Source organism: Puntigrus tetrazona, unplaced genomic scaffold, assembly GCF_018831695.1.
Source record: "Puntigrus tetrazona isolate hp1 unplaced genomic scaffold, ASM1883169v1 S000001181, whole genome shotgun sequence".
Lineage (NCBI taxonomy): Eukaryota > Metazoa > Chordata > Actinopteri > Cypriniformes > Cyprinidae > Puntigrus > Puntigrus tetrazona.
This window is the reverse complement of record NW_025048767.1, coordinates 1-27,721: the sequence shown is the minus strand read 5'-3', so window position 1 is coordinate 27,721 and position 27,721 is coordinate 1. Positions and strand designations below refer to the sequence as shown.

Below are 27,721 nucleotides of genomic sequence, written 5' to 3'. Positions count from 1 at the left end.
CAGAGCACTGAGCACAAGGACAGCCTGACACGGTCATGAACACTTGACAAAACTATTATGCAGTATTTAAGCAGACTTATTTACATTTCAAAAATTTGCACATATAACTGTACAAACACATCATTCCTGCTTATACTTGATTGTCTTATACTATATATTGTATTTTTGCTATTTTGTATATTATTTTTTTATTATCTGTGTCTTGTCATTCTGTTGCACTGTAGAGCTTCTGTCACTAAAACAAATTCCTTGTATGTGTAAACATACCTGGCAATAAAGTTGATTCTAAAATAAAAACGCGTTTGCTTCATTGAGCAATGTTGACTTCTGGAATACAAGAACCAGTCACAAGTGCAGCGCGGAAATTCCTCTCATTATTAAACAAAATATAGACATTATGAAAGATTCATTATGCATTCATTATGTGTGTTAACAGAGCTTTGTGAGATTGCGTTGAACTGACGTCTTATAAAAGCAGTGCTATGTGCTGGCATTCTTCCATGCCAAACCATGTATGTATGCCTTAGTTAAAAATAATTAGTTTTGTGAATGTTGATGCTTTAATAATAAGTATTTATTAGGGGTGTTTATGCTGGGATCTAAAATTAAATTTTATTGATGTAGTCACAGAAAAAAATATCGTAATTAATTACTTTTGCAATAAAGTAATTCGTAACATGACTACTTTTAAGAGGAGACACACACATAGTAGCGAACGCACACCTTGAAAACACACCCAGAGTTGTGAGAAGGCACACTGCTACTTAAGTATACATAAGCTAAAGTGTATCAATATTGTACTCAAGTTTACTTAATGTATATCTATACTGTTCCTTCTAGCTGCACATTAGTTTGATTTAACCCATACACCTTAAAATAAAGTGTTACTGAAAGGAGACACAGAAATAAACAGTATCACATTAAGAAAATGTATTTGTTGCATTACAGAGAACAATATTTTTTATATAAGTCCAAAACCTAAATTAGTAATGTTTTTGTATAGCTTTAGGTAAACCAAAATTATGTGATCTAATTATTTTAAACAAGATTCAGAATTGTTATTTAGAAGGGATTGGGAGACTTTTCAGTTGTTTTTATTACCCAGATGGTTCTGACATTTACATGAGGAAAAATGACCTGCAAGTTGAGGCTTTTGTTATGGACACTTATATGAATTTTATTTGGTATAAGAATCAATCAAGACACCAAAATAACTCATGTTCAGAAAAAGAAAGCATTGACCAGTTCACATCTTCTCAACTGCACTGATACCCAGAATATCAAAACCTTTGGCCATCACTGCTGCAGTGGCTTCACAGAGGAGCATCCGCCACATGTTGACTTTCACCACTTCACCTGAGAAAATTGATGCATAGCATGAGTTAACTGGTCCATTTGCAAAGAAACAGGATAATTTCAATCAAATTCACAATATTCATAGCCATTAAAGTTAGTATAATTTAGTGATTTTGTTCTCTCAGTTCAATGCGAGATGCATAAATAACCCATTAAATACTGTGGACATTAGTGCTAGGTTCACCTAAATAGAATCCATGTCGAGCCAAGTTAGAGTTCAAAATGGGCAGAGTCGGACACAAGTTCGAGTCCCAAACAGCTGAGTCCAACAAAACTAAAATCATTTACTAGTAACTTAACATTGTTTTAACTTTTACAACTAGGAAAACGCAATGTCTATTTTAAATGTAAAAGCAAACATATGTAGCATCTTGTCATTTTGATTTTAGATGAATAATTTGCATCCTACTTTGCTTAGCCAAGCTAAATTCATTTAACAGAAATTATAGCTGAATTGATTTATATATTGTGACATATTTCAGCGTAAAAATAAGTAATCTTCACTGTATACATTACATAGGCCTGTAGATGATTCTTATTAAAGTTAATAAGTGATTCAGTCATTTATGATGCTGTCGGTGGTGCAGGTTGACATCTGATGCACAGATCAAATATTGTAAAAGATTTGTATTTCTCCCAACTGTTTCACTTACATTCACATCACATTCGACATTCGATTTGTTTTCTTTATTTGTAAATACACAATAGTTTTTTATTGTGACTGTACACAAATATTTTATAAGGGGAAAAAATGTAGTGATCCATAAATGACATTTCCATTAGCTATATCGGTAAAAAAATTGAAGCAAAGTGGTTGTTTATGCATTTTCAGGTAGTTTAAAAGAAAAATTTGTTTAATGGTGGTCTTACATAATTTAAATTTTATTCACATACATTTTCTTGACTTAAAATGTTTCTATGAAATCTTGATGATCCTAGCTGAAGCATTTTCTTTTTGGGAGAATTTATCGTTATAATTAAATTATTATAATTTTTTGATTGATTTTCTATCACCATAGTCCTTAAGCATAAAAAAATTAATCCCATGTAAATGCAGGATGCAGATGCAGGGATTCAAATCGAAAAAATTCAAGATTTGTGTGGGCGAATTATCTTTTTAAAACCCTTTTGCCCCAATTACATTAAAATTAACCATACAATCTACAATATAAGTTATAAAAATCCAAAAAAAAACAGTTTTCAAAAATGATGCTTTAGTGCAATATTGACACAAAATATAATTTTTTCATTTACTTTTTATTATTTAAAACAGAATGTGTGTTCAGGAATGTTTAAAAATCATGTTATTATCTCTGTTGATAAGATCAGTGTGCACTGTAATTTATCTTTATCCTTTATCCGTCTTGATTATACTGTGTTGTAAATAAATAAAAAAAAGATATATATTATTTTTATTGTTGCATTTTATCTAGTCACATTCTTTCATGCCTGCCTCAAAGTCACAGTCAAATTGATGGACCAATAGGAAAGGACTTGTATCATTTTACTTTTTAAAAGTAATATTTATATTTCTTGATGAATTTATGCCTTAATTTTAGGTTGTAATATACCTTTTAATAAATACCTTTTTAAAGTAATGTCTAATAATTTATTTTATTTTTAATTTATAAATTTGCATTTTTAATGCATTTTAAATTTCATGTACAATTAAATTCATTAAATGGGTTTAGTTTTAACTGTATTTAATATATGCAGTTTTTTTTACTACAAATTAGTAATTTTTTTAAGAGACCTCACCTTATCTTATTTTCTCTTGTATAACTAATATTGTCTTAAAGAAAGATTAATTCTTAACAGCTTACTTAATTAGTTGATGTAATAATCTGCAGAATACTCTATTAGTAAAATATTTGATAGCCACAACCCCGAGCAACAACAAAAAAAAAGCTTACTTTGAGGTCAAAATGTGCACAGGTTGGCAGGTTTGTTTTTATCCATTAAGTATTTATAACCATTCATTTTCTGGGTAATGAGCATGTTTTTATTTATTCACTAAAGAGACCCACCTGTCTTCCGGTCCTTTTCTACACAGTAACAGCTGTCGTAGAACTCTGTGAAAGTAGTTGCCAGCTCAGAGGTAGTCACACAATGTGTGAAGCAACAGGTCATCTGTAATCTTTTGCAGAATCTCAGGGAAGCGCAAGATGCACTTGCCCAGTTTCCACTCTTTCTCATGGTCCAGTAGGACCTCTGTGGTCTCGGCTGCTGTGCGCAAGGTGGCCTCCTGAATGTTAGCAAGTCTAGATATAGACCTAGAGAAAAATGGAAGAAGGGTGTTATTGTACATATTATGAATCTCATTTCTGCATGGTTAAACTAGACACTATTTAGCTAAAAATCAAATTGAGATTAGTGACAACAAATCTTGAATAAGAAATGTTAGTATTATGCATTTAAATAATTAGCATTATTTTATTTAGTTCTTTAGTGTCTTTTTCTTAGTTTTAGTATTTTTGAGCTTGAAAGCTAATGTGCTTACTATATGCCATATCATTGCTAAATTTATTTGCTTTAATTTTTAATTGTATTTGATGCCATGAAACTGTATATTAGTTTCAGTTTTATTTCCATTAACAAAAATATTTTAACTTTATCAAAGATAATTATACTGAAATATGCAAATGCAATTTCAGAGGTAAAGTGGATTAAAAATGTTTTCAGTAATTAATTTAAATTATTAAATACATTTTTCATCTAAAGAGTTTTAAGCTTTTATTATACAGTTTTGTTGTGAATCTTGACATCTATGGTACTGTATTGGAAAAAGCAAATAGAAGTTTCTTTAGATTTTTTTCTTTTGTTTTCAAATAAATTAATGGGTTTAGAAGAACAATGATGACATCATAATTCTAATTTCAAAGCAAAATTCCTTTGAATAGTCCAGTATTGAACTCATTAGCATTAGCTAAAATAACAGTAAATGAGTTTACAGTAAATCTGATAGTTGAAGAGTCATTTTAAAACAATTTGGAACCAGTTAACATGCCATCCAACTAGCATAAATCAATAAGCTTGGGCACAGTCCACTTTGAGAGATATTTCTCAGAAACCGAGAAACTGTGAGTATCAAAAATCTGTTTATTCATTTCTGTGCGGATCGGTCCAAAGATCATTTGATCAGATTTTGGACATTGTTAGAATAGGGATAGCTCAGGAATTAAATTATATTAAAACAAATGCCATTTGGACAACGTTTACAAAAGCTATAAATGTTAAATATAAGAATAATGTCCCTGGAACACTACGTGGCGCAATCTTCAAACATTTGGGGTAATTCCTATTGATTTATGTGTCGTCGAATGGTTCAAAAAGACATTGCATTTTTGACAAATTTTAAAATGGCGGACATGTGATTTGGCTGATCCTGAAATAACTGACATCCACTTATTTGGCACCAAGATCATAATTCTCTGACCAACTGTTCGAAAACTACAAGAAAAAATGTGCATTTTGTATCTAACAACCCATAGATGATGCTGTTTCCAAGTTTGGTATGGGCCCTCAGTTCATGATATTGATCAAATTTGCTTGATTGTTCAAAAGTTATGATGTCATGAATTTAAAAGAAGTCAACCCAAAAATGATTTAGAGGCTGTATCTTGGCTGAACTTTGATCAATGAAAATAAAAAAATCTGTTCAGTCATTTTTTGAAGCTCAGTCTAAAGATCATCTGAGCCAATTTTCAGAAGAATTAGATCAGTTTTGAAGGATTAGCGACAAAAAGATGGGTGGAGTCTTAATATAAAATAATGGATGTGATCAGCATAAAAAGATTAATAATTTTACCAGAATAAAGGCTACAGTCCATTCTGAGGTTGGCCCCTAATAATAATTACAATAATATTAATGATAATAATACCTTAATAGCTAAATGTCTCTATGCAACATGTAGGCCTACAAACACTCACACACACACACACACACACACACACACACACACACACACACACACACACACACACACACACATATATATGTTCAACTACACTGATATTCTCTAGTAAAAAAAAACTCCTTGACTACTGATGATGCTTATTTGTTTATCCATGGAAAGAAGCTGCAAACACTTAAATTTCATGCATCGTTTATATGATTCACTTTTTTAACAGTTTTCAGGAAGGACTCAAAAGTCTGTCCATATATCTGTTGTTAGATCAGTGTGCTTAAAAATGAGTCTTTGACCTTCCCTATGTATGTTTTAATTACAGGGTGTTCTGGAAAAAAATACAAATAATTTTAAAAACCTTTTTAATCTCACATTCCCTTTATCACTCAGGTGAGAATTACTGTATATTAAATTTTCCATAACATTTAAAACAACATGACATAAAAGTGGAATGAGTGTTAACACCATGATCTTTGAATCTAATAATGTTTGGCACAAAGGTGTGTTACTGTTCAACTCTTTATTTTTAAGATTAGTATTTTAAATTATGTGTCCCTGTGTATGTTTTTATTATACTGTTTTATAGGCTAAATCATTTCCCTTCATATTGATGGCAAATTATGGGAAGCCCTTTGTCTCTCAGGTGTGAATCACCAAACATCCATGGCCATTGTCAATCCCTAGCATGTGAGCCTTTCATCACAAAAAACAATGTGTTCTCACAAGTACAGAGGGTGATTTTCACAACATTTTATAGCAAAACTTTAGTTTACCACATCCAATTCTCAAATGTCTTGTAAACAAAAATTCTGTGTGTTTTATGGCCTTATTTCACTGAATTACTGTGTGAATTATGGAGTGAATAAAGTGTTATTAGACTAGAGTATGGCACGAAATACAAGTTTTAGTTGAGAGGTATTATTTCCTCAAGAAAAACTTATGCGTTTGGATGCATATGCAAATTAATCAAATCAATAAATTTGAATACAATCAGTTTGTGAATCATAATGTAATCAAATTGTAAAATTTCAAGGTATGTATTATGCATTGCGCATGAGGTATATTGTTTGTGTATTTGTTTCTTTTCCTTTTTGGTTTTGATATTTTTGTTTAAACTAACATCTTTCATATTTTGAAATGTGGATGAAGATTTCACCTGATGCGTGTAAAGGCATAGAGAAGATAGGCTGCAGTGTTTCCCCTGTCATCCAGCATTTTGTCGAATGAAAAACATAGTCATTGATGCGGTTATGTGAAAGGTCTGCATATTTAATGCATCCAAAAGCCACAGCACGCTGAGCCTTCACCAGCTCCTCCGGGTGAGAACCTACAACACAGTTTCAAAAGTTGTGAGGTTAGAACAGGCAAGTCAATTTGCCACCCTTACAAAAACAAGTTACTAAATATGTCCTGATTACCCAAGGAGGAAAACATTAGCTAATCTTAAGACAAGCTAAATTTTGCAGGTAAAAGAAACTTTTTTTCCCCAATAGTGTAGCTATGAATGAAGCACTACACACGTCACTTATAAACCAAGCAGCTTTAAAAATCTGCTTGACAACTTGAACATGAGACATTTGTGCAGTGAATGAAACTCCAGATCACACTGATTCCTACTGAAATGATGACTTCACCTATCAAATTTCACAGAGGTAAATGCAATGTTTTCACTAAATTCATTCTGCCATAGTGAGCTGCCACACTAAACTTCATCCCTGCCATGGCTGCAGTTTCTCAGTGAAATCATGAGTACATTATATTGGACAATTAGTGGAGTGCACAAAGCAGAACTTGAATTTTGGCATTAGATTGTCAATATTGTGCATAAATCTACTCATTCTTGCAGGTTCCGCACTTATAATGTGCTGACAGATGATGGAATGCTTTGTGCTTTAGAGTCATGGCAATTAATAGGGTGCTTTCACATTTCAATTGCCAAAAATAGTTTTCCTAACTTATTTATTCCAAGTTAAACTGTGCTTTAATGGGTTGATAAGTTATAGGTATATTTTAAAAATGTTAAATAAAATGTTAAATAGTGAATTTTTTTCTTTAAAAAGATAGAAAAAACAAAAACATGTGAATTTTTATTTATTTAATGGTGAAAAAATAAATGGGGGGAAATGCGGAAACTCGTATTCGTTGTAGTGTTTCATTTTGTTAGGCTCCGGCCAAGCATTTTAATTTCGGTGCATTCCTACTAAAGAATGCTGCAGGCAAACAGATATGAGCCATGCAGCTTTCTGCTTGCAGCACATCAGTCACACTTGTCAGGAAAGTGAATAAAACACATTTTTTATCAAATTATATGTAATTAACAGTGGTTAACGATTTGGTATGATTGCATTTACATCTGCAGAGAACCTTACCAGAGTTCATATAAACTGTACCCCAGACCACCCTTTTTTTTAAGCAGACTAGGGTATGGTTTGCTGGTGCGCACCTGAGTTCAGAAGACAGTGTTCAAATTATTCAAATTAATGAACTATATGTGCTATTAAGTAAATGTAAACTGTTGAAAAGCAAAATATGTGCAAGACAGTATATTAGATCCATGAATGAGGTCTTAAAGACACAGCAGTCTATATAAAACCTGCTGCTGTCTGTCATTACTAGGATTTGGTATTGAAAACTGGTAAAATGTGTGCATTTGCGATTTAGCTTAATGATTTCCGTGTTCTCATTTTATGTGATTTTAAAACAATTGTATTGCAGGAATGGAAAGAACATGTACAATGTTTGCATGCAGTGCACAAATCTGAAGCGCAAGAGAAAACACAGAAAACAGAAGTCTTGGTGCGGGTTCATGATTTGTGTTCATTCTTTAACCGTTCAACCGTTTTTTTTTTTTTGTTACAAGTCTTACAAGTGTTCTGTAGGCTGCTGGTTTTTGCTCAAGTCATTTAGCTGCAACAGAATGCTTTGCAAAAAGACAAATTAAATGTTTCAAAAATTCATGTTTCCATTAATTTTTTTAATATTAAACTGTGCATGCATGTAATATAATTTTTAGTTGAGGTCTTCATCAACTAAAACAATGATTTAACCCGTCAGTTAATTAGTAGAGACATTAAGTGGTCAGAAAAGGTAAAGAGAGTTGAGAAAAAACAAAATGCGTCTTAGATCTGCGTCACAACCCAACCTTTATATCTGTTATGGCACTCAATGTATTTATTTCATTATACTTTATATATAAAGTATAACTTTATATGAGTCAATGCCTGTATATATTGCTATTTTTGGTTATCTGATAATCTCATTTAAGTAAACTGATTACACTAATAATATGCCTTTTTCAGATATAAGTCTTAGAGCAGCTTGAATGCATATTCTTTGGTTGTAATTATTTAGATTATTGTTTGCAATTTTTTAAAATAATAAATTATAAATTAATTGTATGTGTGCCATTAATGGAATCTAAATGTCAAAACACTTGCTTTGACTGTGTCTAAAACAACAATTGTATTTTTCTAACTGCTTTACTGTCAGAAGCTTTTTGCACTATTTGTGAGACAGTAATCAAGTGCATTAGGTATTTGGAGGTTCTTCATTTCTGAGAGCAAAGCAGTAATTGGTACAGCTGGCCCCTGGTCAAATCTGACATCTACTGATCTCTTCTGAACCAAGTACTCAGGCATACAAAAGGGGTTGGATGGAGGCTTTCAGCGTGACACAAAAAGCGCTTAATTTCATCAGAGTTTGAGGGGCTCACCTTATCTCTCCCCTTCTCTTTCAGTTTGTCCATGGATCTTTTCAGACCCTCTTCAAGAAGGTCCATTAGACGAACTGTGTCCCCTGAACGAGTCTTAAACTTTTTCCTGGGATAAAAATTTAATATAAATACATACAGATCATTATTCATTACAATATTTTCATCACAGAATAAATATTATGCATAGTTTTTTTTTCTTCAATAAGATATTAATATTTTATTATATCTAGTCAAGTTTTCTTCTTTGAAACAATGTGCAAGTTTAACATTAATATTTATTATTACACTATATTTAAGTATTACATTTATGCATGTATGTACACTATATTGCCAAAAGTACACCCATCCAAATGATCAGAATCAGGTGTTCCTAACACTTCCATGGCCACAGGTGTAGAAAATGAAGCACCTAGACATGCAGACTGTTTTTACAAACATTTGTGAAAGAATGGGTCACTCTCAGGAACTTCAGCACGAAACTGTGATATGATGCCACTTGTGCAACAAATCCAGTAGTGAAATTTACTCACTCCTAAATATTCCATAGTCAACTGTCAGCTGTATTGGTAGTGTTTGGAACGTGGTAGTGTTTGGGAACGACAGCAACCCATGCTGAGGCGCATAGTCCGAAGAGGTCGCCAACAAAAATCAGCACTGCACAACTATTTTTAACATTGACTATTCTGTTCGCATGTAAATCTAATGTGATTATTTCCAATAATCAGAATAAGGACTTCATCGCAATATGATGCTTACATGTTGAGACTAAAGATATTCATTCCTGTTTAAATGCAGTTTCTATACTCTTAGAATTCTCTAAGAATTGTGGTTAATTTCTTACTGCCATCCTCACATATCACACTGCACAGGACAAATTATGGACTGATAAAAATAGCAGGTGTGTTATGCATTTTCTTCTTTATGCAATTTTCACATAGTTCAGACTTGAATATATAGAGAAAATTACAGATTATGATTAGGCTATCCTAATAGGTTATCTTTTTTTGTTGTTAAGTGGAGACCATCTCTGCATTTAATAAGAAATTTGTCACTCTCGTCATTATACATCCCTGTCATTGTACTCTTCTACATTATACTGTACAGTGCTTTGATGCAACCTGTGTTGTTAAAAGCGCTATATAAATAAAAATGATAGATTGATTGATTGATTAATATAGCTTTCTATAGATATATTTATCATGTCTATTATTAATTAGTTTGGTTAATTTTTGAGAAGTGCTCCTCTAGAAGTAGACCCTTTACAGTTTTCAGTGATATAGTATTATTCTGTCTTTTATCAGCAAAATATGACAGCATAGGCTATGTTGTTTCCACTGAAAAAATGCAAGTGTGCTGGTGCCTCTACATCCTGCAGAGTACTTCCTTATTTTGCTGAGTTTGGTGTGTCCCTGGTTAATCATATTTTGGTGACCAATGAACATTTTAAATATTTTTTTCTCTTGACCATATCTCTACACCTAAACCTAACCATACCCATGAGTAATGCCTAAAATGACATTGATGATTGACACTGATGTACAAGCACCAAACATTGATTGTAAGCCTAAATTTCAAATTAGAAATTGGTTAACAACAATGTTGTTTCAGAAGTCAACAAAGATGTTGATCCAGGAACATGTTGAACTCAGTATACCATTGTACATTTATTATTACAATGCAGGTTTAACGTTGAAACATTTTTATATGCTTGAACTGTTTAGTATAGTCTATCCTTAGATTTTATTTTCAAGCAAGTCGCTATGATTTGAGAAGGCATCAGCTCACTGTCTTTGCTTTTTACTTTAAACAAAAACGTATTAAAATGAACAAAAATGCTCCAAACATTTTTCTAACTTAAAAAAATTATTGAAATATTATTTTGCCATTACATACATATCTGAACTATTTTAATATCCAAATCAAAATCAAGTGTATGATTATGCTTGAGGATATTATGAGCTGAATCACATTATTTAAATTGAAGCATTGTGTTTACATGAGGTAAAGTTTAATTATAATATTGGCAAAATCTCATTATAATCACATTGTAAACAGTCCATGTAAACACACTCATAGATGATAAATGTTTCTGAGCAACAATTTTATTATTGATATGATCAATAGAAAATGTTTTATTCAAATTAAATTATGTTCATGCTACACTCATGCATCTCACCTCAACCAATCACAATTTGTAGATTATTTTATTATTATTTTATTTCTAACTGTTTATTGTTTTATTTTATTTCCCCAATGGGTCACCCTGGTGGAAATAAGAAACTAATAATTCACTTACTTGTCCTCCCCGAGAACAACACCAAAACCTGCATGTTCCACTCGTATGACTTTAGGGTCATACCAGCCTATCAGCTGAGCAGTAGCAAAGACCACTTGGAAGTGCATTGCCTGTTATAAGTCACAGACAATGGCAAGAAAATTCACACAGAGAAAACATTTAGTCACCTGATAATCAACACACAAAAGAATAAACAAAAAGGTACTGCACAGTTTGAATCAAGATCTTTATCATAAATCCTTAATTAAATTTTAGACAAGGGAGATTGAATATGTCTTCCCTGTGTATGCATTTCAGAACTGTAAACTGTGCTGTTAACATACTACATTCTTGACCTAGACCGCATAAATATTTGAGAGGAGGAATTGATTGCAAATATTTATAAATGTATAGATGTTATGATATCTTGCTGAGGGCACCTGACACCTGTGTTCGCATACATATCAGGTAACTGTGGGAAGGTTTATTTTCGGGGGTCTGTTCAAGATTTCACCAACCCACCTGGCCACTGTCAGTCACATAGATGATGATGTCAGCTTTCTCATCAAATAGCCTGTTTTTGATGGCAGCTAGATCGGAGGTATCATAAGTATAACCTCCATCCGATTTGACAATTGTCAAGGGAATGGACTGGTTGGGAGCAAACACTATCTTTCTGCCCTCGTCCAATTGCACCAGCCCTGTTTAGAAAGAATGGGATTGTCAAGGAATATGAAACAGGATGATTGAGCGAGGACTAAAAGCAATCTTAAAACAACACTGCCCCCCAATGGATATAAGCATTTAGAAATGTGTAATGCTTTTAAATAAACTATCCAGTTGAACTTAAATTAATCTCTATTCTCTGCCAAATGGTGCAGTAAGAGACCATGTAAATTCTGTTTGCAAAAATAACTGACAAGTTCACAAGCTGTTTAGAGAAATAAATCTAATCATGTAAATTCAAAATTATTTCTTCCATATTCATTTCAATAAAAAAATATTTAGTGATTAAAAAATAGAACTAAATGAACATACAAACCAATAAAATAAAAAATGTAAATAAAGCAATTCAAACTTAAAATAAACATTAACTGACAGAAATGTTAAAATATACAATATACAACTTAATGAAACACTTGTCTTTTAGGGTGGCATAAGAGAAATTACTATTTAAAATGAACATTAAAATAAATTATTCATTTCAAGTTAATTTCTCAACAAGTGTGTCAATTCTGCACCTAAAGTAGCACAAAAGAGAATCGGAATGCAAAAGTATGGCCCAGTAACTTTACCAGTAGTTTAATTGAGAAACAGTACAATTGGAGAAAAATAATGATAGACAGACAGACAGAAAGACAGAAAAACTGTTTCAATTGCAAAATGAAAACACAAGAAATAAAGCAACATAGTACTCTTCATTCAAATGATGTTGGAAAAAAATGTTTAAGCATTACATATAAACTATTAGAAAGTAAAACAACAAACATTAGAAGTCAAAGAGCCCTCAATCTGTACCTTTTTCCTCAAACTCTTTTATCACGCCTGTCATCATTTCCTGGTAGTACGACTCTCTCTTCTATGCGGATATCCAGGCAGTTGTAGACCTTTTGAAACTCTGTATCAGCAAAGCAGAAGTAACAAAAACTGTTTAATTACAACAGTCACACCACCGGGAAATCAAATGTGGCACTTCCCTGAATTAACTAAGCCTATTTAAATAGCATCATCAAAAAAAGGAAAAAAAAACTCTACTTGACCTACATTAGACAAGCCTTAGAAGAGACTATTTTGGCAGTGGGGGGGCTGAAGGGTCTGATTTAGTAGATCGTGTTTAGATCTGGTGTCACAAGGAACAGACACTGGTGCAAGGCATCTTTGTCCTTAGCATCTGAACTGCTAAAACTGGTTTACTTATTTGTCCTCAGCATTGAACATTGATTGAAGTAAAGGTAAAAGGAGACCAGACATGTAAAATTTCCCAGCTTTTAAATATTATAAAAAAACTAAATAAAACAACCCACAAACCGTTTAAAATATAATACCATCTAAGGAACACCTCTCTAATTATGTTAAAAGTCTACTTCTGTGAAGTAGTCCTAGTTTTTTAGTTTAATATAACCACAATTCACTTTAATATAACAGTACAATTCACTAGAATCTCTAGGTCATAAATTAAAGTAGTGTTTCTTTGCTTCTAGTTTTATCTATTTTTTTTTTGCGTGTTATTTCTTTATGTACTTGTGGACTGGTTTATACCATCAACCTGCCAGGGACTGCCGAAGAAAATTAGCCTGAATAGCTAGATCTGGCATATTTATACCTTTGTACCTTTTAAAAATAAAAACAAATCTACCTCAGTAAATTCAGTTATCTACTTTCTTCAGCAATAAACAATTTATTGTTTTCCTTTCTCTCTAAAGGGAACATATTGTCTGTCGAAGTTTGTACAAGCTGTCTGAGATTCTTAGTGATGAATTTCTCACACATACCATTGCGGGAAACATCACAGATAAGGTTCCAGGCTTTAATGAAGTCTGGCTCTTTGCTCTGTAGTTTAACCACACACTGGTAGGCTCTCTTCTTAAACTCCTCCTCCTCATCAAACCTTTTCTTTGACTCCTGATAAAGATAAAAGCAGACAGTAGTTTAAAAAAAAAAAAAAAAAATCAAGAATCATAACACAACTCTACGGTCTTTCTGTCAAAGCCTTCCACAAGAAAACTGCATATTACAAGAGACAAAAAACTACTTGCATTTAATTAAAACATTTTTATAGACACAATACAATCACTAATCTATGTTACAGCAATGCACGTTACTCCTAAATTCCACCTCATGTGACGTTCTGAGCTACAAAAAGAAAAAAACTCTGAAGACGTATGCCATATTGGATGACGGTTCAGAAAGGATCATGCTCATGTCTACTGATGCAGAATTATTAGGTCTTCAAAGAACAGCAGAGTCATTAGTTATTTAGCAAATTGAAGGTGCTAATGTTTCCCTTTTAGTTTCGCCAGCTGTCAACAAACAGTAAATACCAAATATGAGAGCCTTCACTGCTTAAGTGCTTGATTTACCTGAACAGACTTACCCAGTACAGATCCTCCAGCAATGCTATCAACATCTAAAAGACATCCCTCTGGAGAAGTTTCATAAGATTAAACCTCTGTTATTAGTGGGAGCTGATCATCCTTACCTTCTTTCTTAAAACAGCGAGTATGTTTCAGTCGTCCTGGAAGTCCAGCTGCCTTGCATACTCACCTGGGATGGACACTGTAGGGATTGACGTCTTTGCGTGAGAAGACCAATTCGACCACTCAGTGTTTCCTTCAAGCATTCCTCTCCTGGATCAGTTGCACAATGATGTGGAGAAGCTATGGCAAGTTGACATGCTTTCTTTTCTCAGACTCAGAAGAATGTGGATGTGGAGGATGGCTAGTCTTCCAAGATGGCAGCAGTAGCAAGAAAGCAGCCACTCCGGAACCAAAATGGTGTTTTTGTATGTTTCAAACAAAACTTTGTATGTTTCAGATGAAATTTTCTGGCACAGACAGAAGCGACAGTTGTGTCCACACATCGACCACCAGACACTGAAACTGCTCAGAAACCATGCAGTAATTAACCTGAATAGCGACGCTGTACATGAGACTCCGTGACCTCGGCTTGCTGTGCGGACAAGGCCCTCAGTCCTCGGTGTCTCCTGATGCCAAAGGCTGGGAATAGGGCGCGCAAGCGGTGTTTGAAAAACGGAAGCGTGGTAAGCGGCGGGTGTCTGTGCTAGGCTAACCACTAACCCTAGCCAGCCTGCAGTCCCCTCCATCTTTCTGTCTAAGTCTGTTCACTTGATAATAAGATGGACTACATTCACTGAACTACATGGCATGAGTATAAGGATTGCTGTGTATTTGTCTTTATGGAAATGTGGCTCAGTGATAAGAGTTTTCGTGCCCGACAGAAATGCTGCAATGTGATTTGCGGTGGTGGCATGTGTGTATATCAACAAGGAATGGTGTAAGTGCTTAAATCCAACTATTGCTCATCGCTAGTGGAGTTAGTTATTGTTAAATGCAGACCCTTTTATTTACCTCGGGAATTCACTACCGTCTACACTATCAGCGTTACCCGCTAATGCTAAGAAGGCTCTGAGTGAGCTTTACAGAGCTATTAGCAAGCTGCAGAATGCTCTCACCCTGATGGACTGTTTATCATGCAAATCTCAAAACAGTGCTCCCAAAATTTTAATCAACATGTGAACTTTGCTACGAGAGGAGCGAACATGCTGTATCTTGTTTACACAAACATTCCCAGCACATATTGTGCCCCCATCTCGGCTACTCAGACCACATCTCTGTTGTGTTGATTCCAGCATACAGACCACTCATCAGACGCTCTAAACCAGTTCTGAAACAGTTAAAACCTGGCAAGCAGAATCTAAAAGCAGGATCTCTGCTCTTCAGGGCTGTTTTGAGTGTACTGGCTGAGAAATGTTTAGGGAGGCTGCAAGCAATGGCGATTCCATTGACTTGGAGGAGTACACATCATCAGTGACTGGCTACATCGAGAAGAGCATTGATGATGTAACCGTCTCCAAGATCATCTCCACACATTCCAACCAGAAGCCATGGATAAATGCTAATGTGCGTGCTCTCCTGAAGGAGCAAGACTTTGCCTTCAGAGCAAAGGACCGGGCGGCTCTAAAAACAGCATGGGCCAAACTGTCCCAGGCTATCAGAGAAGCAAAGCACAACTTACGCTAAAAGAATCCATGGCCACTTCCAGAAAAGTTGTGACTCAAGGCGCATATGGCAGGGCATTCAAGTGATCACCAACTACAAGACAACTTTACCTGATGGTGATGCCTCTCTACCAGATGCGCTGAATGACTTTGTTTTGAGGCACAGAATAACACAATGGTGAGGAAGTCCACCCCTCATACTAATGACCCGGTACTCTGCTTCACCACAGCTGACGTGAGAAAAACACTTTTTAGAGTTAACCCATGGAAGTCTGCTGGACTGGACAACATTCCAGGCAGAGTACTAAAGAAGTGTGCAGAGCAGCTAGCTGATGTCTTCACTGATATCGTCAACATCTCTCTGAGCAGCTCTGTCATTCCAACGTGCCTCAAAACAACGATTGTCCCGGTGCCTAAGAAGTCTGTGGTTGCCTGCCTCAATTACTATTATCCCGTTGCACACCAACTGTGATGAAATGCTTGAGAGGCTTGTCATGAGGCACATCAAGTCACAGCTACCACCTTCACTTGACCCATTACAGTTTGTGTATCGTCCAAACCGCTCTACGGACAATGCTATCACCACAATTCTTCATCTCACCCTCTCACATCTGGATTCAAAAGGAAACTACGTCCAAATGTTATTTATAGCAATTTATAGAAAAGCTGAGCCTGCTGGGCCTGAACACCTCTCTCTATAACTGGATCCTGAACTTTCTGACAGGCAGACCTCAGTCAGTCTGGATCAGGAACAGTATCTCCAGCACCACCATACTGAACACTGGAGCTCCTCAGGGCTGTGTACTCAGTCCACTGCTGTTCACTTTGCTGACTCACGACTGTGCAGCGATGCACAGCTCCAATCACATAATCAACTTCGCTGATGACATTACCGTGATGGATCTCATCAGCAAGAACGATGAGTCAGCATACAGAGATGAGATGCAGCAGTTTAAAACTTGGTGTAGAGCCAACAATCTATCTCTGAACGTCGATGATTGTTGACTTCAAGTGAGCAAAGAGTGACCGTTCTCCACTATCAATTGACGGATCCAGGGTGGAGACCGTCAAGAACACCAAATTCCTTGATACAGTGGTACAGTAAAGTATTTAGACCCTTAAATGTTTCACTCTTTTTTATATTGCAGCCATTTGCTAAAATCATTTATGTTCATTTTTTTCCTCATTTATGTACACACAGCACCCCATATTGACAGAAAAACACAGAATTGTTGACATTTTTGCAGGCTTATTAAAAAATTAAAACTGAAATATCACATGGTCAAAAGTATTCAGTGCTGTGAAACTCATTTAACTCATGTGCTGTTTCTGATCAGGCGATTTCTTCTGATCATCCTTGAGATGGTTCTACACCTTCATTTGAGTCCAGTTGTGTTTGATTATACTGATTGGACTTGATTAGGAAAGCCACACACCTGTCTATATAAGACCTTACAGCTTCATAGAATCTTGAGCACCTTACAAAATCATGAGGTCAAAAGGAACTGCCTGAAGAGCTCAGAGACAGAATTGTGGCAAGGCACAGGTTACAAAAAGTCGGGAGATAGGGGAGAAAGTTGTAGAAAGTCAACCATCACTGCAGACCTCCACCATTCTGTGTTTTATGGCAGAGTGGCCCTGACGGAAACCTCTCCTCAGTGCAAGTAACATGCACGGAATTTGCTAAAAACCACCTGAAGGATTCCAAGATGGTAAGAAATAGATGAGACCAAGATAAAAGCGTTTCGCCCTTAATTCTAAGCGGCATGTGTGAAAAACCAGGCACCTGTCCAATACAGTCCCAACAGTATGGTGGGAGCATCATGCTGTGGGGTGTTTTTTTCAGATGTAGGGACAGGACGACTGGTTACAATCAAAAGAAAGACGAATCACGTGCCAAGTACAGGAATGTGCTGAATGAAAACCTTCTCCAGAGTGCTCAGGACCTCAGACTGGGACGAAAGTTAACCTTCCAACAAGACCAAAAGGCACACAGCTAAAATAATGAAGAAGTGGCTTACTACAAACAACTCCCAAAACATAACTTTGTGATAAGCCAAAATGATATGAGCTGAAATAAATAATAGAACAATTTTAAAACAAATTTTACCTCATGTTTAACCACATCAAGAGCCAGAAGCAAGTGTGAGAAGGACTAGATGCGGTGAGGCTGCTCACGGTGGATAGATGAGCACTAAGCACCTAGTGATCACGTGGAGCTCATAGCTACGAAATCAGTGAAACAAATTTTTAAGTAGGCATTATCTTTATTAATAATCTGCAGATTTTAATTTTTAAACCACTACATTCTTGTCTAAAATACTGCATTTCATGGTACAATAACATTTAGAAAAATTTTTGGCCAGAAGCCTCTACCATGACATGAATTTGCATCTGTTGTGAAGTGAATTTTCACGCATAAATGAAGTAAACTCAAATTGTTCAACCGTTCAACTACACACAAATAACAACTTATTAGCGCAAAGGCATCTAGTGTGAACGCCTGATTACAGTTAAACGCATGCCTAAAATAAATTTTCCTGTTTCTAAATGCAAGCCTACTAAAGGGTCATTTTAGTAGTTTAGTAATTTTAGTAAAGCCAGTAAAAATAGGGCTCATAATTATTATTATTGTTGTCAGCTCTTAAGTCATGTTATATAAACTCATCTTCAATGACAGGTCATCCTGTCCTTCTGTCAACCTGACCTTCTGTCACAGTGAGAGAAGCAGAGGTTACACTTTTCACTTTGACACAGAAGACTTCATTAACTCACTAAAGAGTCAATGGACAGTAATTGCATTTATCGTAAAAGGGATGTTGCCTTTCTCAACAATGGATTCCCCATGGTTTAGGAAAATTATCACGCTGCATAAATGAGTGACTATGTATGTGATGAGAAAATAGAATGAGCTAAGTTGCTAATGATAATGCTGTGTAGTTATTTATATTGTCTTTTTTAATGATAGGGAGATGACAAAAACTCTGAACCTAAAATACACACCCCCACCTCCCCCATCCAGAAATGTGTTTCCAACACGCTCATACCAGTTTGGAATAGCATTGAGAATAAAAAAGTGCAGGAAAAGCTAAGAGCAGTTTACCATGTTGCAGTGACTGCTGATGCACAGTCTGGCACAAGAACACTACCTCAGTCACTCTACATTACATAGTGTTAAAGGCTGTTGTTGTATACTTTAGAAAAGCCTAGCCTGTTCTCAAAGAACAGCAGCAACTTCTTGGTTAGTTCTATATATATAAAAAAAAAATTCCACTATTGCCACCACAATTCTTTTGTATTCATACCATGTTCCACTGGGGTTAAATTAAAAAATGTTTTTCTTTTTTTATTTACAACCTTTCAGCAGGCCAGTAGGCATGTACATTTTTAATTAATCTACACGAGCAGGGGGACAAGTTAAACATTTTAGTTTGAATTTTATTTTATACTGTGCATTTATATTGTGCATTTGTAATTGATTTATTCTTTGAAATGTTAATATTAATTTATGCAATTGCAAGAATTTTCATTCACGGTGCATCCCTAATATAGACCGTAATAAGTAAAGTAAACACTAAATAAAAAGTTGAATTTCTACATTAATTTAGTAACAATAAAACAATAAAGTACATTATATACTAGTACTAAATTTAAGCTTGTATAAATAAAAGTTTAAACTATATTTTTGAAGTATTATTTACTTGGAATTTTAGTTTATAAGGGTTTACAAGTTAGTTTACAAGTAAATATCAGTTACATCAAGTTATGATCCTGTTTTCTCATCATGCACTGGGGGCATGAATAATTAAAAAGGCCTTAACCTTTCACTGTTTCTTTTTTGAGTTGTATTTAAATTGTTTTATGGTTACCTTTGTTGTTAGGTTTAGTTTAGTTTAGTGACATCTGGAATTAATTTTCTACTCATTGTTAATTAACATTAACACTCAAACACTATCCACATTGAGTGGTCATGTTATCTGAATAAGCCGTCTATTCACCTACTTATATGTTTGCAAGTAAACCACATGCTTTTTCCAAATGCTAGATTTATAAGTTGTGACCTAAACTGAGATATAAATGTACTTATTTTGTAATTTTGGTGAATCAGAGATAATTTCCAATGCTAAACATTACTTAAATCCTACTCCAATTTTTTTTCAGTGTAGTACCGTTTTGCAAATGATTAGTTAATCATCATCTAATCACTTGTAAATGATTTATAACTCCATATTAGCATCACTTATTAATCTTATCTATATGAGCACATAGTTATGTTTTGTAAAGGATTGGTTCGTTAACTAATCACTTATAAATGCCTTACAACTGGACATTATTTTAAAGTGTTACCAATATATTAAACTGAGATTGGAAAACTGACACTGCATTGGTCTCACACAGATTACAATCAAAGAAAATACGAGACAGATCACACCAGTCCGGGCTGGGACTCCAGGGAGATAACTAATAAAGTAAATGTAGAGTAAGTTTAAACTGATCAGCAGTCACTCCCCAATTCTGAGCACATTCATAAGGGTTTACATAAGAGATACTCACTTTGTAGAAAGCCTGAAGGTCAATCGATGGGTGGAGAAACAATGAGATAATTTGGGAACTTGTCTTGCAAATGAGCAATGAGCATTCCAAACTGTGTCCCCCCAGTCCCCAACAACATGGTTCAACCTGGCAGAAAAAATGAAAAGACAAAACAACAAAAAGCAATTAAGCACTATTGAATACAAAGATTTCTGCTGAGCCTAGTAGAAGAACATTTTTCTTAACATTGAACATTGCTGTGAATGATAATGATTACACTGATTGGTGGATTTAATTTTGGAGATTGTTAATAATGTAGTACTTCCTTAGAATTTTGCCCTAAAGCTGGGGTTGGCATTAACAACTGCAACCCCACCAAATGGGTAACATGGTCACTCCACTCAGCCACTCTGGCAGGTTGAGTTACATACAGTAACAGAGCTTGGACATTAATGCAAGTAGATTTTACTTCACTGATTCACGTTTTAATTTGTAATCATTTGAGTCAGTGGTCCATTAATAAGGACAGGCACTTGCTTAACTCTTTGAATGAATCAGCTGTTTGAATAAATCATTTGAAGGCATCCTTCAAAAAGACTCTACTGCTACCACCTACTGGGGCTTACTTTCCACTGTAGCTTATCTTTTAATTTTTATCAACATTTCATATATATATATATATATATATATATATATATATATATATATATATATATATATATATATATATATAAAATATTTTCAGATTATTATTTATGATTTTGAGTCAATTTTATGATATTATGCAATATTTATGAAATTTTAATTAGCAATTTTCTCCATATATATATATATATATATATACACACATTTTTTTTCTTTCTTTACATTTTGTAAAATACATGCAGTTTTTCACATTAAAATAGAGTGAGTGTCACCCGGTGTAGTTGAGGAAGGAGCGCATTATGAAGATGTAATTTTCTACACAAGAGCAACTAATAATGCAGGCAGGCAAGCAGGCAGATTTCCACACACATTAAAGGACGCAGACCAGACTATTTAACAGAAGCAAACTGAAACTTATATACACACATACTTACTAAATTAACTAGACACACCTGAACACAATGAGACAATTAACAGAAAGTAGGGCAACAACAACAAGAGAAAACAACAACAAAGAACCGAAATATGTTACAGTGAGTAAATCCATTTTTTGAAGTGAGAATTGGGCCATCTGAAGACATTAAAAAGTGTAATGTTGGTTCAGCGCCACTGCATTTTTGTTTCCAGGTGGAACATTAAAGGATTATGAAACACGATCTCCCAGAAATCCTGTATAATTTAATCAATCTGATGACAACCTCCAAAGCCCTGAAGTGTGCATATGCGCATCAGACAATTATGATCAGGAATACTTTTCTCAGATGAGACTGGTGAGAATTAACTAGAAAATTGATGCATATTGGACATAACTATAGATAACTCCATGTGAGGAAGAAATAATGTTCAAGTTATATCCTAACAAAATGTAGGCAAACATTATCTCCTTAGGCAAGCAGGGAGTGAAGATGATGTACTAGCAAGAGTAATTAAAGAATAATTACAAATGTAGCTATGGTACCATGCACACCCTAGAGAAATGTGATTTAGTAGGCGAGTCAGTGAGGAAGATGCCTTTACAAATACAGAAATATTTCTAGTTACAGCGTGGATAACCTGTCGATCTAAATATAAATATTAATGTGTGTGTGTGAGATCGATACAGTTTAGTAGGCTATACACATATGTTTGTGTATTGTGTGTGTATACACTAAAGCTGTCAATGTTAACACATGCAATTAAACAAAACAAAAAAAGGTTAAAGGGGTTAATATTTTTTAACGCAAATCAATAATTTGAGCCCAACTTCTTGCCATTAATCGCAGCACTGAAGGTTATCTATCATTATTATTATTGTTTCATAAGGATACAGCGAACCAGTATTGCCAGGGTCATAGTTTTACACACAGTTGAGATATTTTGTAAATGTAGTCATGGGAAAAATTACAGAGCTGTTCATGGGTTTTATTTGGTTACTTTTATAATGTACTGTGGTCATCTCAAAGTGTATATAAACAAATAAACATGAAAATAGATCCTTTTACTAATCACGGATTATACGTTGAATGCAAGTTATATCTGGTGATCATAACATGACAAACAATATGATTTTCAGCCATGCGTGATATGTTAAGATTTTTTTTTTGAGATTCCATTTTTTAATAGATTGGCAGAATTAGTATTAACATATGTATGCACGTGTGTCTGACTGTTGTTTATTAAATGCAATTTGCAAAGCAGCAATGACTGGGGTTCGAGCAATTTAAGGCCTTTTGGGTTTAGGCCAACCTTGATGTATTGCAGACAGTGAAGCACAAACGAACAATAGGCTCACAGTCACACACACAGAAATTAAATGGCTAATCTATTATATTAATACAAACACACAGACACAAACATAGGCATACATGAGACAATACATTGTATGGCAATTTTAGGTATTTGAAGTAAATAATAGGTGATAGTGTTGCAAGTCTTCTCTTTTAAAATGTTTGTGTGTCATTTTACATCACTTTGCATGATTGTAAAGAGATTGTGTCAAATTTTAAACAAGTTTTGTTAATTTGTAAAGTGTTTTTGTTCAGGTTTTATAGGTTTTTAGTATACTTGGTCGCACCCCTTTGTACATGACCTTCGTTATAGCCAACCAAAGGACAATATGCTAACAACAATTAAACATGTTTTTGATTTATTGATCTAGAGAGTCCATAGAATTGTTCTGTAGTGACTAGTTCGCAATTTTTTTTAACATAGCACAGAATATTTAATGAACAATTAGACTGGACAACATTAGACATGATAATCTAATGTTCATGTGAATATTTGAAATTTGTCATTTTCCATAATAATGCTGTGTTTTGGGGACCTTTGTAACGGTTTAAGCACTACCTATGGTTGGACTTCCATGAAACTTTGGATAATTGTTGAGTCACCTGACATACTTTTTACCAAGTTTCATAAAGTTTTGGTTTTATAAATCACTCCCACAGTTTGGACCAAGATGCTGCATACCTATTTTTTAAGTGAGCTTATACACATGTGTAGCGTGTTTGGTGAAGATATCTCAAGTTCGTTCCAGAGTTATACTTCAAATAATATTTGGTTAACGTTAGCACAGACGTTTTTGGCTTTTTGGCGTCAAAATCTAAATTTCTAATTTTTTCATCCATAGAATATTTCTGCAGTGGTTTGGTTTTGATCGGGCGGAAAACCTAGGACTAGTTCACAAAAAAGTAGGTTTCAGATATAGATCAATTTTGCAAAAAATGGTGTGTTGTAGAGCTAAAAATTAAAGTCATGTTTTTGAGCCTCGATACGATAAATGGTTTACGAGCCAAAATGCCAAATTTTATTTTTAGTGACTGGCTCATTACTTAGAAAGAGGTGACCCTTTAGAACCCTTTTCAAACCCTTAAGAGACTTTTCCAAGTCCCTAACAACAAGCAATGACTTATGACAGAATACATCTGAATTAAAAATCAGATTTCAACAGAGTATATTAAGTTAATATTTCAAACTTTTTACATAATATAGAATACTATAGGGATGCACCGAAATGAAAAAATTTGAACATAGCACAAAAATGCTTTGTAATGAGTTACAAAATACAAAAGTCATTTAAGTAACTTCTGTAACTGTGACTTTTAATTAAACTAGAATTTTTAATGGTACAAGAAAAAAAAAATTACCAAATTGCATTCTGCATTCTTGCCTGAGAAACTTTTTAAAACTACATTTCACTGACACAATAACAGGGAAAGTTTTGAAATCAATGTTTCATAATTCCACAGAAACAGAAAAGAATGCAAAACTAAGAAATGACTATTGTCTGTGCTGTTGGAAATATAAAATGATAAAATACACATATTTTTGTGTGTTTACGCACTCACGTAAATAAGCCAACAATGCAAATAAACTCATGGACAGCAGAGCAAAACAAGGGATTCTGTTGAATCATGCTAAAGTAACTAATTCTAGGCAAATAAATCTTCAATGAAGCTTAGCTCCACATTTTTGAAACTGCTTGCTGTACTAAATTTTCACTTACAGAAGAGTAACAAAAGAGTGGTATGGTATAACTTAGCTATTTTGGTACCCGTAACAACTGCATTAGTAAGGAAAAGTACATAACTGCAGTTATTGCACTCAAGATTAACATATGAACTACTGGGCTATTCCATCTTTATCTTCTTATGTTTTTCCCCTGCAAGTTATCATAATGAAGATCACATAAAATTAGATTGTTAAATAAAAAAAACATTACCTTAATACGTTACACCGGTCTTCAGAGGCAAAAAAACATTTCTAATTCCTGATAACTTTAAGCATGAGTATGAAAAGAAACATGAGCAACTTCATGAAGACATGCTGAACGGAGAAGTGGGTGTTTGTGACGAACTAGAAGACTGTTAAAGGGAAGTCTCTTTGCAATGGATTAGCATTTTGAAGCTGTCTTTGAGGTGAACAACAAACAAGTGTGTGCAACAGAACTGAGAATGGACTCAACGTTTGTCTGTGTGACAAAAATGTGTCTCAAGGCTGATTGATAACTGTCTCCAACAGATTATGGCAAGTGTGATTACAGATGAATTATATACCTGCTGATTGCTGCAGGTATGCCATGATATACCTGAACTATATTTGAGCTCCATTCATAAAACTCCAAACTAGAATTTCAGTTAGGACCACTCTGTTTGATTAAGATTGCCTAGAGAGTTCTGAACTTAATATTTGGCAGCAGGCTTTGCTCCTGCTCCTGGAGGAGATAGATGCAGATCCTGTAGATTTCAGCCCCCAGCCCCTATCAAACAATCCTTATTATCAAACTAAACAAGATGTGTTAAGAGCAGAGGTCTTCTCAAATCCTAAAATTCATACCCGGTATTAAAACATTTAAGATTGAGACATTAAGATTAGCTTCTTCTTTTTTTTTTTTTTTAAAAGTTGAACTTCACAGTTAAACTTCACGACTAATACACACCAACGCCAACACCTCCTGCCTTGCAGGAATCTCAAAAATTCGGCACATACTGTCTCCAATAACCGTGGACCGAAGGTGACCACATGCATCTTCTTTTGCAATGTTAGGTGAAGTGAAGTCTGCAACAACCTAAAACAAGAAAATACAAATGATGCAATTTTTGAAAAAGTGCCGATAAAAAAACCACTGGATAAGGCTGCATTATGGTTTATATCACTATTTTCTGATGGCATTTCTCAACACTAAAATTGAAACTCCTGCCTTCTTTTTCTTCTTTCATGAACGATTGAGGCTTTAATCAATTCCCCCAACAGTTTTGAGAGGAGTTTAGAAGCAAGCATCCTCTTAGAGATAGACGATTGATAAACCCTACAAACCAATATGCTGTACATTATTTTATTTATTTATTTATTTATCAGTAGGGGAGAAATGGTCTTGGTTTTTGTGATATTCTGAACAAAGCCTGGCCTGCGATTTCTGTTCTCTCAATTGAATTCATTGTTGGGAATGCTTTGGACAATCTTCTTCTGTTAGCTCTCTCTGAGGCTGACCTTCTGTCCTTTAGCTTTCATCATCTTAAAACAAAGTACATTCAAATATGCTTGAAGAGACAAAACAGAAGAGTTTACTCAAAAATAAAACTGACCTGAGCCATTACTGCTTTGCTTTTCTGTTACACTGGTAATCACACCAAACTTAGCCTGGCTGGTTAGGGACAACTGCAGAGTGGTGGATTCTCTAGGTAGGAGCAGGTGGTATTGATGGCCTCCCCAAAGATCTATTTACCAAAAGCTGGTTTTATGTTTAACATTTACTTGCCTTGTCAGTTTTGGCTCATCTCCTCCTGTAGACTCTGAGGAAACACAGCGTAAGCATGCCCAGTAATGTTGGAATGCTAAAACAGACAAGGCAGGGAATCAGTATCAACAAGAATGACAGTCATATACAAAGGGGCAACAGGTTTAAGGCCAGGATAAATGTACCAAATAGATTAAAACAAAGTTAATAAGTGCAGAGTGATTGCTGTGGCAAAAACATTGAATCAGAATTGTAAAAGCCAAAAACAAACAATACTTCGCAGACTGGCAATAAATTCTGTGTTTAAATAGTAACTGAGAACAGGTGTGCCAACAATCAGTCCGTGTATGGGCTCAAGGGAATGCAGTTTAAAGATAGCATTCCACCTAAAACTCTGGCAGAGGAGGAATGGGGAGTTAGTGTACAGAGGTAAGTTCAAGTGAAATTCCAGTGATGAGTGTAGGAGCAGAGTGATCTGACATGCACATTTTCTCTAATTTTTTCTGACCCATTTCAAATCCTCTACTAATGAACTGAGGGCTGAAAAATGTATGTGTGTTAGATGAGAGAGACAGTGCTGGGATGTCTGGTGACAGTTTGAAAATCCACTTCCACAGAAGTGCTGTTAAAAGTAACTTATATATAACATATTGCATGCCACGCTTTTACAGTTTTTAAGACAAGCTTTAAAATAACTTATTTTAGAAATCAACTGCAGCACTACTGCTTGTACTACATCTGCGATGCATGTACCATCTTCAGTGATTTGATAAAAATGATGCTACTGGATACAACATCGTGCATGCAAAGCGAGCCAGATAGAACTGATCGATGCGCCTGCGACATCTCAAAGTTGATGTGAGTTAGCCAAGATGGTTTCATGAGTAAAAAAAAATTACAGAAATACCAGTTATGAGGCAAAGTGGCAGCATTAGCGATTGTTAAACCACCTTAACGTGTTTAAACTTGAAAATAATCACCAGCTAATAACAGGTTAATTATGGCAGAATCTATTGCGCAATGTAATGTAATGTATTCAGAGCTGTTTTGGTCTCATTGACTTCCTGCCTTGAGAAAAAAATCTATATGCTGCTTTTTGTCGAAGTCAGCGGTGACAACTGTTCCTTCAGTTCAGCACAACAAAGAAATTCATACAGGTTTGGAACTACTTGAGCGTGTTGGAGTAAATGTCACGTTTTCATTATTGGGTGAACTATTCTCAGATATCAATGTAACACAACTTAAATTAAAGGAACCAGTTCATTAAAACTGATTCCTTTTGTAAATGTCCATTTGCAATGCTAACAACTCCAAAATTTCCAAATATTCAAAAAATTTC

General features: G+C 34.7%; 1 pseudogene; it reads right to left on the bottom strand.

Annotated features, from left to right (window-relative positions):
- Positions 1–1,151: 1,151 nt before the first annotated feature.
- LOC122341249 lies at positions 1,152–26,239 on the bottom strand (annotated as a pseudogene).
- Between the last annotated feature and the right edge of the window lie 1,482 nt (positions 26,240–27,721).